At 36.5% G+C, this 16,820-nt stretch overlaps 1 long non-coding RNA gene across 1 annotated transcript; it reads left to right on the plus strand.

The window, feature by feature from the left end:
• The first annotated feature begins 229 nt into the window (after positions 1 to 229).
• LOC103547398 (uncharacterized) lies at positions 230 to 7,301 on the plus strand. The gene is made up of 2 exons (XR_011542980.1): positions 230 to 405; positions 7,176 to 7,301. It is a non-coding gene; the product is annotated as an uncharacterized lncRNA (long non-coding RNA).
• Positions 7,302 to 16,820: the final 9,519 nt, after the last annotated feature.

Consider the following 16,820-nt stretch of genomic DNA (forward strand, 5'->3'; position numbering starts at 1 on the left):
CAGATTCAATAAAATACTCAGTATTGGGGCCACCTCTCAGAGTGTAGCACAGTTTGGCAAAGACTGCCTATTGTCCTGCAATAATCATTTTGCCACATTTTCAAAATTTTAGCTGACATAGAGCCAAAAAAATCTAAGTTTTACCAGACCACCTTAAAGGTTACGGTCTTGGTTTGCTAAGGCTGTCTTAACAAAGAACTACAAACGGAGTGGCTTAAACAAACTTATTGTCTCACAGTTCTAGAAGCTTGAGGTCTAGGATTAAAGTGCCAGGAGGGCCACACTCCCACTGAAGATGCCAGGAAAAACTCTGTTCCAGCCTCTCTCCCAGTGTCTGGTAGTTCCTTGGCTTATGGCAGCTTAATTCCAATCCTCATCTGGCGTTCATGTTTGCCTCTTTGCATGGTGAGTTCTTTTTATAAGGACATCAATCACATTGGATCAGGGCCCACCCTACTCTAGTATGACCTCATTGTAACTAAGTACATCCTCAATGGCCTTATTTCTAAATAAGGTCATATTCTGAGGTACTGAGGATCAAGACTTCAACATATGGATTTTGAAGGATGCAATTTAACCCCCAATAGTGACTACATTCTGGTCAATGAGATGTAAGCAAATGTGTCAGCTTCCAGAAGCCCTCCTGAAGACACAATTGTCATGTATTCCTTACTACTTTTCTTTGATTCTTCCTCCATCTTGCTCCCTGGAAGAGAGATATTGCCTTAGAAGCTGAGGATAAAGTCTACAGCCCAAGTATGTTAGAGCAGTGGTCTGAATGGAGTCTTGGTTCCTAAAAACTTTGTAGAGCACAGCTGCTATACCAGCCTTGGGTCAAGCTGCTATTGTTATGAAGTTTTCTGTTTTCTCAGCCAAATACAATTTGACTTTATATATGAGCTTTTGCAACATCAGTTAGAATCTTGGCTTTAACACTTGCTAGCTGTGGGCCATTCACATGTGTCTTGAACTTTATAAACCTTATTTTCTCACCTATAAAGGAAAAATAATCGTATCTACCTTAATGTTGGTATTAAAATAGTACTTAATACTTGGCATAGTCCTAACATATAAGAGGTTGCTGTTGCTCTTGTGATGGAAATTTTCATTTGAGTGGGAAATTGGGATATATGTTTATTAAGGACCTTTCAATTCTGTTTTTATTATTTTATTGAAACAATATTATAAGCACTTGAAAGAAATAGATGTTACCAACATCCAATAGTATTTAGGTATTCATTTGTTCACTCAACAAACCTTTATTCAACACCTTCTCTGTACCAGCACTGTATTAGGCAATAAAGATGGAACAGTGAGCATAAACAGAATGGTCCCTGTTCCCACCCTCAGGAGGCTTACACTCCAGTTAGGTATAAATCAGGAGGAAGAGAAGCAATGTTACTGATGGTGGTGATGTCATACACATGACCTATGACCTCATCTATCTTGGAATGTGTTAAATGTGTTGTGGAAACGTGGAGCTGGGAGAGAAAAAGCTGCCAACTTGACAGAATCAACGTGGGCCATGAGTGCAGTGACATGAGAAAACATCAGATCTGCTGTCATTCAAACTGAAAGTGGCTTGCCAAGACACCTTACACTGAACCTAGTTCATTTCAGTTTGCATTTGCTCTCATTTTCTTTTGAGTGTGTTAATTTAATAACACTTATAACAATGAAAAAGCTAGTGAAACACAGCATGCCATCCATATCAGTAAATAGATGTCCCAAGATTTTAGTTTGAAAAAGGCTTTTTTATTATAACTGACAACAACAATTACAGTAATGATGACTTTCCTTGAGAGTTTTATTCTGAAGTATATTCCATCAATGCTGTATATAAGTAGTTGTCTATATCATCTTTGAAGAGATGCTCTCTGTCTCTAACTTTGAGGTTCATTATTATTGCTATTTGCCTTTTCCTTCCAATAGAGATTTTTTCCTTGTCTTCTTATGTTTTCCCAGCAGGAAGACTATTTTAAACAGATTGCTCTGTTCATATGTTCTGCCTCTAGAATTGGCATGATTATGTTGAGCCTTTAATGGGTGAATTCTTGGAAGTAAGGAAGGCTTCAGCTTGATACAGCTATACCTGGGTTTTGACCATTTTTCAATCAGTAACAACCATTTTGATGGTCATTTATCAGACCTTAAAACTCCAAGCAAAAGATTTATTATAAAAGACATAGTTTCAGAAAGAATTATTCAAAATCATCGAGATTGAATTACATCATAGTTAGTAAAAGTGAATTGGTTCATCTTTTGAATAATGTTATTGTAGAAACTGAAAAGCCAAAAAGATAAACTTTCTGGTGACAGTCCAGGGAGACTGGACACCTGTGGTTTTATTGATGCATAGTGTCTAAAAGTAAATAAAGCATAATGCAATAAAAGAATTGCCGTGCTTACGTTTATGTCTTCTCCAGTTTATTTAGGGCCAGTGTTCGTCATCTGGACTGGGCTCTGCTCTTCTCAATTACGCACTTAGACTGTCAGAGCCTAAATATTTATAGAATGACTATCCATGCACCATATCAGTTACAATGCTAAACTTGTCTTTCTACCAAGATAGAGGACATTTAGATAATATAAAAGTATATATTTATCTATTGTGCCAAAGTATTTTTATGATTCACGGATACTTAGAATAAATGTACTTGCAAGATTAACTGATTTTAATGTACATCCTGTGTTAGAACTATTACACACTGTTTCATTATTGTTTATTTGGAATTACATGGTCTGTGATCAACAATAGCAAAAAGTCTACATGCTAATTTTCTAGCTTACAGATACGTTCAGCTGTGTTTACTTCTTTTTCGGTATAAGGAATGTCTAAAATATTTTCTGACACTATGCCTTAGGGGAAAAAACGTAAAAGAATTTTAGAGTTTCAGTTTGTGTTAGGTATTAAAGCATTTGGTAAATCTGACTTATAATGACAATGTTGTATGGAATTTCAGCACCTTTTTTGATCTTCATTCAAAACCGAAGCCATTTCTGAATCTGCATGCAGTCTAGTTACCTATTCATGGGTGTAGCTGAGCCACTAGCATTCTGGGTTATTGGCCCTTGCAATGACTGCGTGAATGCACTGTGGTATGGAGACTTTAGTTCATTTCAAATCTTTCTCATAGTCACAACTGGAATGAAGTTGATGCTTTAATCACATGCTTTAGTTCATACAAATTAATGTTGTTTCCTCATAGCTCAAAAGAAAATTGCATAGATTTGATGTTCTCACAAATGGACTTTAAACTGTTGGGCGATGGCATTTGGAGAGAAGGAAGTAGCCAGCATCCTTTTATAACATCTTTCCTTTTTGAACATTATCATGTATAGCTCAAGGCATTTGACAAAGTCTTCCAATACAATCAGTGATCAAGAATATGTTGGAAGACAGAGTGTTTGTGGGGCCCTCCATCCCCTTTCAGGGACCAGACAGTCCAAGGGCAGAGGCAGAAGAGGGGCAGCACGGTGGGTCCAGAATAGGCTGGGTGCAGGGCCACTACATAATTTTACTAGATTTCCAATCTTGGGAAATTTACCTACCCTCTCTAAGCCTCAGTTTCTTTGCACAGCAATGATGATAGAAATGAGAGGCAGTATAGTCTTTTTTTTTTTTTTTTTTAACATGGAAACAGCAAGATGCTATAGTGTGGCCATTAAGAATGTGGGCTCTGGAGGCAGACTGTCTGGGTGTGAATCCTGGCTCCCTTCACTGGCATGGAACAATGACTTAACCTCTCTAGGCCTTACTTTATTCATTTTTCAATTTACTATAATGGTAGTACTTTTCTCTTGGTGTGTTATTATAAGAAATAAATGAGATTATCCAGGTGAAATATTTAGAATACCATCTGGAATGGAGTAAGTGCTTAACAAATTTGATGTTTTAGTTATGATTATCATGTGCTGTAAATAGAGAAGTTGAGAGTTAAGTTTGAGAAGGAAGGCAAGGACTATATCCTAAAGGAATTATTTTCCTGTTGTAAGTGGAAATGGAAATCTTGCATTTTAGCAAGATTCTACTAGCTGTGTGGAAAAGGTTTGTATGGAGGAGGGCTTATCCTAGAGGCACAGTTCAAGGTCCTCAACCAAGAAGGGACAAATGGGCACGTAAATAAGAAGATGAAGTCATGGATTTCATGTTACTTTTCAGGCAGTATGGACAACATTAGGTGACTAAATATGTCGGAAGTGAAAGAAGTTAATAACCCTTTTGTGCCTTGAGCAATAAAGTCGTATGATAATGATCATATTTGATAAAGGTAGATAATGGTCCCATTAACAGAGATGAGAAAAGCAGGAGAAGGTTTGGAAGAATAAAGATGATGAAAGTAGTTTTAGAAAATTAGGTATCTATGCTCAGGGCCAATATTACATGATAATGGGAGAAGTGGTGAAGGTTGTGTGGGGGACAGTGACACAGATCTCTGAGAATTAGTGAATCAGACAGTCTGATTTCCTACCAAACAGGGCTACAATATGACTGCTTCTTTGAAAAATTTGAGATGCAATTGGAAAGCACGCAGGAAAGAAAACACACATTTTAACTTTTGCCTTATTATGAATTAATTAAATTAAACAGCTGGTTTTCTCCTACTACTCATCTAAGTCTACATGGACTACTTGAAATGAGTAATTATTGAAATGAGAATTATTTTGGAGAATAGAGTTTGTCTAAAGGACGAATTACTGGGTAGAATATTATAGTGAAAAAACAAAAGGCTAGAAGATATCTGGAAAAAAGAAAAGGAGGAAGGATAGAGCAATGCAAGTGCTAACAAGACATTTTGCCTCCTTTGCACCATTACTTGGGGCTGACACCATTAATTTTTCCAAAGGAATTAGTACAGGTCTTTCATTTATTTAATAAATATATATTAAGTAACTACTATGTTCTGAGCACTCCTAGGAGCTCAAGATGCAGTGATGAACAAGAGAGTTCAGGGATCTGCCTCAAAGAGCCTACATGCTACTTGGAGGAGACAGGTTAAATTAACAAGTTAACACAAATGAATAAATACAAGAAGTATAGATTGAGATTGGTAAAATAAAGGAAATTAACAATGAGATATGATGGAAATGAATGGACAGTTCCTACCTTAGATACTCATGGAAAACCTCATCCAGGGAGACATGAAATGATTTTCAAGTATCTTACAGTAATTGTTAGAAGAGACATGGACAGTATGGGGACATAGATTTTAAATTCAGGGAACTTTTTTGGCAGAATGAGAGTTACTAGTATATGCTTTTAAAAAATAAAAGATAAAATGAGAGATATTAGAGTCTACTTATGTATTTTTGAGAATAATCAAGTATAAAGGAAGAAATTGACTTTAGAATTTAGAATTTAGAAAGAACTTAGCACGAAGGGAGATAGTATCAAAAGTAGAATCTTGAGTGGTAAACTGGGATGGGATCCTGAGCACAAAGAGAGAAACAGCCTTTGGTAGGAAATGGACACGGCTTCCATTGTAGAGGAGAGAAGTTGAGTACACTGCTATATACTCAGATAAGTTAACCGTTTTGTTGACAGGTAAAACAAGGACTTCCCTCCTGTTTTTGTTTTTCTGCTTTGTTTCCTGTTTTATTCCAACCAAAGTAGGGAGAGAAATATTTAAATTGTTCACCATGATGTGCTGATTTCCAAACTTCCAAATACACTTAATTAAAGCTTTTCCCATGAGTGAAAAATTCATTTTGATGTAAATGCTGACATACCGAGTAGAGTTTATATTTTTATTTCAAACTTTGAAGAAAAATGTCTTGTATAAACTATTAGTTCTCTAAGAAGAAATATGCCCAGCACTGAGCAATTTCATGAATCATTGGTCTCTGCTGTTGCACTTAGGATGTTTTCTAGATTGTGTCTAAAGCACAGCTGTGTAGCATTCTAGTCATGTTTGTATGTCTACAGGGAAACATTAAGTATTTTTTATATACAAAATATCTTAGCATATAAAAAGAAAACATTAGAAAATTGGTTTAAGAAGAGCACAAAATGCAAAATTAGCAAAAATTTTCTATACTGAGGAAAAGTTCTCGAAAATGTCAATCTCATTTTTATCTAAGCACAAAATTTTGATATACTGGAAAATAAGCTCAAGTTTCATTGTAATTCTTCATTTGATTAACATGGTAAATATTCTGAGAGGTCTGCATCTCATATGTCATTTGAATGAATTATGATGCTAATTAGTCTAGAAATCATGATAATTCAGTATACTGATGAATTCTTAAATCCTATTTTTTGAGTACTTAAGTATAGAATATAAATTTTTTTCTTGTTTGCTCACTTTCCCTAGGACTCAGGCAACTTGAAACCTACATCTTCAGCTACCTACGCCATCATTCTTCTTTACGATTTGTTAACTCCATGCACATAACATTTGACATTCCAAATTTTAAACGAACTCTCACGGTATAAAAATTTTAGAAAACACAGGATCAGTTTGAAATTTCCAACTTCCATTCCCTAATTTAATTATCAGCCTGATAAGTTAGGTTTCTTATCGTTCATTCATTTATCATTAATTAATTAATTAATTCAACAAATATTCATTGATACCTAATATGGTAGTATTAGACAAACAGAAGAAAGTAAGACAGCAGAGGCCCCTGCCCTCATGAACCTATTCTTTATGGGAGAAAACAGACATTTAACTAATAATTTCAAGTGTGATGAGTGCTAATAAGTGAGAAAACACAAGGCTTTGTAGAAGTGCAAGGCTAGCCAGGGTTTCACAGACCAGAAGAAAGATGGAAACAATCAGATGATAGAAACATGAACATTGTCCAACCAATCCTTGACCTTAATTTTTAAACATCCTTTTTTACATTCTTGGCTGGGAAAAACACATGTATAATTTTGGAGAAGGGTGGTATCCTGGATGCTTGGTCTGAGTAGATTAATAACTTAAGTTCATGGAGCAAAAATCATCCTGATTTATATATAATTGTAGCCTATTTAGTTCAGTCTGATAATGAAACTTTACCTACAGTTGTCCAAACATCTTGGATCTAGAAATAGCTGTACGTTTCCAAACAAATCATTTCTAATTTTTATGTGGTAAATGTAATGACAACTTGAAAACTAGCTTCTAAATGAATAATGTCAGAAGATGTATCAGTGTTTCTAATTTGTACTCTTCTTTTTCATTTGGCAGATAAACATTTTCAATGGAGATGATGAAATCAGTGCAGACAAGGCTGCTTTTATTTAAAAAGGGGAATGAAAAGCATGCTTTTTAAACTAGTGGATTGGCAAATAAAGTCAAAGGTTTTGAAAGATCTGGCTGTTGTCCGACTGATTTAAAGGTATAGATGTCTAGAATTTGGAAGGCTTACTTTTAAACTATTTTTTAAAATATGAAATTACTGTATGACAAAGCTTGATAGCTTCCCTTTAATCAGTATCAAGATATGTAAGCCTTTTACACTGTTCCGTATTGCAAGAAAATTCTTCATAGGACCCCTGGTTAGCGAGTAGAATTGTATAAATTGTTTCACATCTCAGTGAACCAATATGGTGGCTGGATCTCTGCATAAAACGTGACATAAGAAATCATCTTGAAATTTATTCAAAGAACTCAGTTTTCCAAATTGCAGGACTCCTTAGTTTTCTGGTTTATTTACTAAAAGTAAATAGTCAAGATCTAGAAAAAACATAATAAATTGGGATGGATTTTTAGTGCATTTCAAGTACTAGAGAGCTCAATTCTTTTACCTATCCTAAATCACTCTCTACCTGTATAGTAAGTTCTGTATATGAGATAATTTAAAATTTTCAGTTAACTAAAGTTTGTGTATGTGGAGATAGATAGATAAAATTATATTTGTGATTAGGGAACAATCACAGGGATTAAAGAGTGTACATTTAACAAAAAGCGCAGATTGATTATATTGCTAGAATCAAATACTGTTAGAGCTGTCAGTGGCAGAGAGAAAATGTCTGAAATTGCTAGTTACAAACCAAGATCAAGACAGGGCATACCGTGCTGATGATGAAGTGGGAAGAAATATAAGTTGGGACTAGAATCCAGGCTTTGTTATTCATTTATCTATTTCTTTATTCCACAACCATTTATTTATTGAGAGTCTGTTATGTGCTAAGCACTTTCCATGGAAGCTAAAGAAACAAAGATGAATGGGTATTACAGTTCCCAGCCCTTTGTCTTATATGCTATTGTTTCTGGGCATCCCTATTGCAACCCTTTGGCTTCTTCAGAAAAACATTATAAACACACTAGAGAAGAAATAGAAGAAATAGTAGGTCTGGAAGATTAATTTGGAAAATCTATACGAAACAGAACAAAAAGAGAAATATGAAAGAGGAGAGAAAATTGGAAAGCCCATTCAAGACATATGATATCTGAATAATATGAGTTCTAGAAGGATAGAGCAGAGAAAAGGTAGAAGGAGGAATTATGGAAATGGATTTCCCAAGGCAAAGAACATAAATACCTCTGTGGAAATGACCCACAAAGCACCAAGATAATGGACTAAATTAAGCATATTGTTGTCAAGTTGAGAACAACGCTCAGAAACAAATTTATGGTTCTAATTGTTCACAAAAAGAGAGAAAAAATTATAAAAGAAATATATATGTATAGTATCAAGAATCAGAACTGCTTCCGAGTTCTCAACAGCAATACTCCAAGGTAGACTGATGGATTAATTAATTAATTGAATTAATATTCAACATTCTGAAGGAGAATGAGATCTAATCTAGAGTTCTATACTCATGCAAAATGTTAATCAAGTGGTGGATAGAATAGACTTGGAGATGGGAGCAGTCTCAAAAAATATGCGGAGCCAGCCCCGTGGCCGAGCGGTTAAGTTCATGCATTCCGATTCTCAGCACAGGGATTTGCTGGTTTGGATCCTGGGCTGCTCATCAAGCCATGCTGAGGTGGCACCCCACACAGCACAACCAGAAGGACCTACAACTAGAAAATACAACTACCTACTGGGGGGTTTTGGGAAGAAGAAGGAAAAAAAATTGGCAACAGATGTTAGCTCAGGTGCCAATCTTTAAAAAATAATGCTTCCCATATGTTTCTCACAAAGCAACTGTAGTATATGCTCCACAAATAGGAGAGAGGAAACCAAAAATGAGGAAAATGTGAGATGCAGAGAACAAGCGGTTCAATCAAGGAGAGAGGTAGGCGATCCCCAGGATGATATGGAAGGCAGAAAGCAGGACAACTGCTGTGCCCTAAGCACAGAGAGACCCAGCCAAGATCTCAACATGTTCATAAATGTGTAGATCCGTGTACCTTAGAACATCACAACCATGCCATCCTTTCCCCCAAATGAGCAGATCACACAGTCAAAGCCAATAAATCTCACTTTCATTGATGAGATGAAAGATGAAAGACAAGACAGAATAAGGAGACAGCTAAGAGGACACTGAAGCAGGCTTCTCTCTTTCAACTCTCTTCTTAGCAAGAGACTTCAGATTCTTGCAGACTACAATTCAGAAAAAAAACCAGGAATTTACCCTACTCAGAGGAATTATCTTCTATATGGCACATGTTCACATATGCCTAAACTGCCCCTGATAAATAGATGAGAAGCTGATAACCGTGATTGCCTCTGGGAGGGGGAAATGGGTGGCTGAAGGAAAAATGTGTCAGAGAATGGCTTTTCACTCTCCACTGTTACTTTTGAATTTTGCCCCAAGAGCAGGAATTATCTAGACAAATGGTCAAATTAAAATGATGGCAATGAAATGCATTCTCCCTCCAGAGCCTTCAGTCTCGTCAAATGTCTGTGAGGTGTTCAGCAGCTCACCAGTTCCACATAAGAGTCCACGTAAACAGACCACGGTGGGGCTTGCCTCCTCACTTCCTCTTGTCCCTCACCAGCAGGTTGGGACCTTTTGCAGGTGGTATTTGTCGAGCTAGAGAATGGTTCCTCTGGAGATGTGGGGACAGAGAGAAAGTTAAGGCTCTTGGAGCCTCCCTGGGGAGGTGGAGACCTGGGTGGTGTGACATTAGCAGCAGTGCCGAGGGGATCTGGTCTGGAACCTGGGGTGAGGCACTGCTCAGCAGTGCTCCTGTATCCAGGGCAGACCCCCTACCCTGCCCACCACACCAACATGGTGCAATAAATAAAGTTTCAAGTAGTAAGGCAGTGTCAGGCAGGAAAGCTGGAGGCAGGCAGACAGGGAGGGGCTTAGGGTGAAAAGCCCCTTGCTGTCCACTGAGTCCTCTCAGTGGTCTCCAGCTGTATCAAGTTTGTCTGTGTGCCCTGGAGTGCGGACCTGGCCCTGAGGTCCACGTGGGTACTCCCTATAGGGGCTCAGGCCCTTGGACCAGCGCGAAAGCCTGTTGCCTAGTGCAGTGTGCCTGAACCTAAACTTCCCCAGGAGCCAGAGTCAGCATCCGTGCTTTGTTTCTTTGTTAGTGGGAAATGAGTTCAGAAGAGGAGGCCTAAACATACATAAAGGTACTCAGGGACCAACAAAAAGGTCACATAATCAATTTATTTGGGAAGAAGGAGGATGGCGATGGTAGAGGAAATTATGGGTGAGCTGAAACCATTTAAAATGCTAGGATAACTTCATGCTCATATAATTTGCAAAATATGTATAATTTTTAAGAGGGTCAGACAGATTTATTTTTCATAGGAAATACAAAACTCTGCTAACGCATTTTCATTTTCAAAAGTTCTTGTGTTTTTGGTCAGAAATTCATGCAAAACTTACCATCCTTCCATTTTACTTAAGTTAAAGTCAGCATAATGAACTCACTGTTTATTCTCCCGATGTGGGTTGCCAAGTTTATGTTCTTTATGCAGATGAATGGACAGTTCTTCTATAGGGAAATTCTATGTCCAAGGAAAAAGGACCCGTTGATGTGGAATAAACACAATGAAATATCCCTGTCCCCTCCTGCTTATGACTCTGCAGCCCAGCTCTCAACAAGTAGCAGAAATGCCCACTCATGTTCATAGATTTGTGAGTCAGCTTTTCAATACCTTATTCCTAAAATGCATAGGTAAGTTTAATAGACGTTTGCAGAAAGCATCTAGTATAATAGATACAAACAAACAAATAAGCAAACAACAGACAGTAAAAGGGAAAACAAAATAAAAATTAGGCAAAACATAGTGCAAACAAAAATAAAAATATTATAATTAATATTGTCTGAAAAACTTTAACAAAGAGTATCTATGAGTCTAATGCTGCGTGTTTCAAAGCAACAAGAAAGACATCTTTTAAAAGGTTATGACATGATAAATTAAATAAATTTTTATTAAGAGGCTTAGAAGATGTAACAGGAAATATCCCAGAAAATAGAACAACAATAACAAAAGAGAGATGGAAACAGGAGGAAAAGTAATAAATTAGAGCACAAATCTCAGCGGTACAACATCCAACTGACAACAATTCCAGAAATGGAAAACAGAGGAAAAGGCTAGGGAGAAATTAGCAAAGAAATAATGCAAGCCAATATAGCAGGAGTAAGGTACGTGGATTTCCAGATATTAAAAAATCCAACGAGAGCTAAGAAAATAAGTTAAAACTTCATACCATTGCACATTATTATGGAATGTCAGAACTCTGAGGATAAAGAGAAGATCCTAAAAGATTCTGGACTGCCGGGGAGGGATGAGGAAGACAATGTCATATATAAAAGAATCAATAGTGAGAATAGTATTGGACTTCTCAGTAGTGGGACTGGAAAACAGAAGAAAATGAACAATTTCTTCAAAATTCTGAAGAAAAGTAATTTTCTATCTAAAATTGTCTAGCTAGCCAAACTGCTAGTTGTGGATGAAGGTGGAATTGAGACATTTTCAAATGTTTCAGATATTTCAGAAAACTTTCCTTCCTGTTCTAGTTAACCATATTGAGGGAAGTTTTCCAGTTTCACTAGAGAGTCTGGGAATAATTTAATTATAGATACACAGAAAGCTAAGCAAGCCAACAAACAAAAATGTGATGATTATCAAGTCTAAGTAAAACAAAAGTTTGTATAAAAAAGTAAATGCAATTCTATTGAGACATAACTCAGCAATAAAAATGTTTGCATGACCAAAATAAAGCAGACACTGAATATTGATTTAATAGTGATTTTTGTTACATCTATATTGGGAGGAGAAAAGAGAGAATGTCGTAAAATAGCTCAATACAAATCTGATTAGAAACCAATGGATAGTGTTTAAAAGGAAATAAAGTTTAACACTGCAAGTATGTTATTTCAAACAACAGAAGAACTTATTTTTTTCTAAAAGTATCTTTGTGGTCAGAAAGACAGGGGTTTGAGATGAGGAAAGTAAAACATTTCTGCCTTTTGTTGTTTTCAACATAAGTATATTCTTTCTATTAAAATGTCTCTTTAAGCCATGTACAGGTACTGGTTTGCTGAATAAGAATTAATTTCTCCAGTCTCAGCCTCTGCTGTCTCGTGTGTCTCTGTCTGTCTTCTCTTCTTGTATGGCTGCCAGTCGTATTGGATTAAAGGCCCATCCTGTTCATCTCGACTTAACTAATTACATCTGCAGGGACCCTTATTTCCAACTACCGTCATGTTCTGCGGTACTGAGGGTTAGGATTTCAACACACAGTAGGACCCCTTATCTGCCTTTTCATTTTCTGAGGTTTTAGTTATCCACAGTCAACCACGTACGAAAATATTAAAGGGAAAATTCCAGAAAGAAACAATTCCTACATTTTAAATTGCATGCTGTTCTGCGTGGCATAATGAAATCCCACTCCGTCTCGCCCAGGAAGGGACTCACCCCTTTGTCCTGCATGCCACACTGGATACACTACAGTCCCTTAATCGCCATCTCAGTTATCAGATCAACTGTTGCGGTATCACCGTGCTTGTGGTCAAGTTTCCCTTATTTGACCTCTAAGCACAAGAAAGGTGATGCTGGCAATCAGAATACGCCAGAGAGAAGCTTTAAAGTGCTTCCTTTAAGTGAAAAGGTGAAAGTTCTCCACTTAATAAGGAAAGAAAAAAATTATATGCTGAGGTTGCTAAGATCTACAGTAATTTGTGTTACAGTATATTGTTATAATGGTTCTATTTTATTATTAGTTATTGTTGTTAATCTCTGTGGCTAATTTATAAATTAAACATTATGATACGTATGTATAGGAAAAAACATGGTATATATAGCTTTAGGCACTGTCTGTGGTTTCCGGCATCCACTGGGGACCCTGGAACATACTATGGATAAGGGGGGACTACTTTATCCTTGAGGGGACACAATTCAACCCATAATGATGTATCACGGCATTTACATGAGTCTTAAGATTGAAGGACTTTTAGGAGTCTGAGCCAACCAAACAGTTGCAGCTTTACAAATAGAATTTCTCTCTTTTGTCACTGCTATCTGTAACTCAAGCTGAATTATACTAAATTATAAAATAGCTGATTGACTTTTGCAAATGGTATATTTGAATTGTGTGTGTGTGTGTGTGTGTGTGTGTGTGTGTGATTGGCCTTAGCAATATATTGTAAAAGGATTGGGGGGTCACATGTTTATGAGCAAGTCAGTCCCCAGGTAAATATCTGGGCGTATGTACACCCCGCTAACCAGTCAAGCAGAGGCTGCAAGCGTCTGATCTGTGTTGTGACTGTGTGGGCCGGACTCGGATTGCTGAGGGGAGAGTCAGGAGGCTCTGTTAACTAAGGGTAAACATATAGGGGAAGAAAATAGCCTCAATAGGTAGGACAATCTTAACAGGTTTCCTCGTTAAAAGTTCTAGGTGAAACTTAAGCAGTATAAGGTTACTGTGACTTAAGTGCATTATAAGGAAAACATCTATAATGAGAACACTTTTTTGCTATAATTACTGTCAAAAGTAACCTACATTAAAATTTCTTTGAAGATTTTTACATTTATCGCTAATAATATGTCCTCAAAAATACATTGATAATTTCACATCATGGTTTTTATGAAATTCACAGAATTTCATAATATTATTAAATCTAAAAATTGCTATGGTTTAGCGTAATTTACTATTCTCTTGTACTTCTTGCATACATTCTTTTAGTCAGTGACATATTCAATCAAATTTTATTGAACTCCTACTAAGTATACTGTGTGAACTTTTCCAGGAAATACACAGATGAATAAGACACAGTTATTGACCCCATGGAACTGTAATTCACAGTTGAAATTGTATGCATATAATAGTATACAAATCCAATCCAATTTTGGTTGAAAGGAACATAGTTTATAGTTAATCATGACCGAATGTAAACTTTAAAATATTTGTTACCCCAGGTTTCAAGAACTGGTATTAAATGTTGTTTGAGGGAAATGCTTTATTTAAATAAAAGTTTCTGTTTTTAAAAAAACAAAGTATTGATTACGATGTTCTATTTAGTCAATTCCTCTAACTCACACCCACCTCTATCTCCCCACATGTATTTGGGACGGAAAGAGGAACTCCTGTCTGCTAATGTTTTGGAGACCATCCAAGAAAGAATCCCTAACACTATATTTTACTAGAGATGCTTTTTATCTCAAAAGTATGCATAGAATATGAAATCTGGGAAAATTATTACCCAGTTTTTCTCTTCTAGAGGAATGTTCTAAATGATAGGAGCCAGAATATTTTTCTACCCAGGAGGTTTACTGACATTATTATTTATTTGATCCAGAACCTGTATTCTCCCTCTAAAGAAAACATAAGTACCACAATATATATATTCATCTAAGTTAAGATTGATGTCTTAAAGATTATTTTCAGAGAGGATGCTTTTAGTTCGAGTAATTTGGCTGTATTTCACCAGTATTATTACAAGACAATCAAATGTGGCTGGGCCCCAGTATAATTCTCAGTTACTCTGTTCCGTTGGGATGCTGGTTGGAAAGCCACTGTCTCCTTATATTCCAAAGACAAAAATTAGCTAACTAAATAAAAATATTTAAAAAAACAACTCTCTTTTCTCCCTCATTCATGTTAATTCTCTTTGCCCTAAAATTACTTCCTAGAGGTGATTTTCATGTTTCTTGGAGACTCTTTCTCTATATATCCACTCTAGTACAGAGTTAATTGTTTCTTCTAGATCTCATACTTTTTCCGTTTGAAGCATCATTTCTTTTCGCATGTCACTCAGAGTTTACCCATTCTCCTAGATATGCATTTTTCCTGTGCATTTGAGCATCATAGGAAGATAAATTCTACTCTTGATAATGGTGGCCTGGTCATGGAGTTACAGAAACCTATTATTTCTACAATTTTTCAATAGTGAGTAGATTCTGTGAGGGTGGAATGTTAAGATATAAGTATATTGCTTTTCTACATTCAAATTACATTGTCCTTGTCATAGAAATTGACCAGTGAAGTGTGCTTCTGACTTCAGAGTCCACGTGGATATAACCCATTAAGTTATTGTATATAACATTGGTCAGAAAAGCATACTGTGAAATGTTGCTTTTATTTAAACTTTCGCTGTTTTCTCTATACGGCATCAAGATTTAACTTCTTTATTGCCCTCTGGTGGTGGGCTCCTTGAACTGCATATTTAGAGGTCTGTGAAAGCGTGTTTTTGAGGCGTTAAATACATACTCAACTTCTCAGGTACAAGCTAAAGAGTAGATGATGGGAAACATTCAGATTTATGAAAACTGATTAAGAAAGTCAATAGTTTGTTAGAATTTTCAAAAACATGAAATATTTGTTCTCTTTTTGTCAAATAATCACATTTCATGAAAAGACAGTATAAATTCTCGTTTGCATTGGAATAAAAGAATAATAGTTGAAGATTTTCTTCATTTGGACCAAATACCTTCTCTGAAAATAGGGAGTTAAATTAGGGGTTGGAATTTCCAAGATTCTTTTAAAAATAAAATGCGACAAATAATTTTAAATTATAATTTAATTTCAATTTCAGTTTAAATATCTGTATCTATATTGACTTAAACGTCGTACACTGTAGTTTCAGATGATTCCCTCCTTTGTATCTTCTGCTTCCATTCAACAAATAAAATACATATTGAGTGCCTATCATCATAGGGAATTCTGTGTGAATTGTGATGTTGATAAAGCTTGATCTGCCTTAGCACAAGGGCATGCCGCTTGTGTGTTGATGAATTTTCCCCCAGGGGGTGGAAGATGGTGGATGGGGAGAGGTCGGGCATGTCGCTGTGCTCCCCAAATTTTCTCCGTCCATTGTCAACCTTCAGTATTAGAAATGACTTCCTTTGTCAGAAAGGGTTTTGAGTTGTTAAAAGTTTTCCATTAAAATGTAAGTGCTTTCGAAGCCTGTAAAATATAGGCCATTATACGTTTTCCTTAGTTAGTATAAGCTGAATTTTGACAGAGCAGACTGGGGACTCTCTGTTCATATGCATGTGTGCGTGCTTATTTCTGTGCTGCATGCGTACCAAGTATACGAGAGAGCCCGGACTGGAAAGAGCAGTGGTATATGGGAAGAGAAAAGAGTATGTAAGATAGACTTCACGTACTGAATTTACCTCCTGGTCTGGGAGTAGTCTTATTTTCCACCATCCTTTGCTGATCTATTTACTAAATGCCCAGGGTTCCTGGGTACCCCTGGAAATTTTACAAGCCCATCAATATCCCATGTCTAGGGGATGGAACCTTGAAATTTTGCCAACATCATTCTCCTTTCCTTCAGAGTTTTTCTCTGAGCTACGTGGTGGGGTAGATACTTTGGTGAAAATCTGCACTTACTTGTTAAGTAGAAACTATTCTAACTGTTTAAACAAATAAACAATATTTTGAGTCAATTGCAGGGCACCTCCAGCCTCCACATAACAGAGATATGATGGGACAGGAAGGTCTTTTAATAGCCAGTTGAATCAGAATACAAAGC

This window comes from Equus przewalskii, chromosome 8 (genome assembly GCF_037783145.1).
Source record: "Equus przewalskii isolate Varuska chromosome 8, EquPr2, whole genome shotgun sequence".
NCBI lineage: Eukaryota > Metazoa > Chordata > Mammalia > Perissodactyla > Equidae > Equus > Equus przewalskii.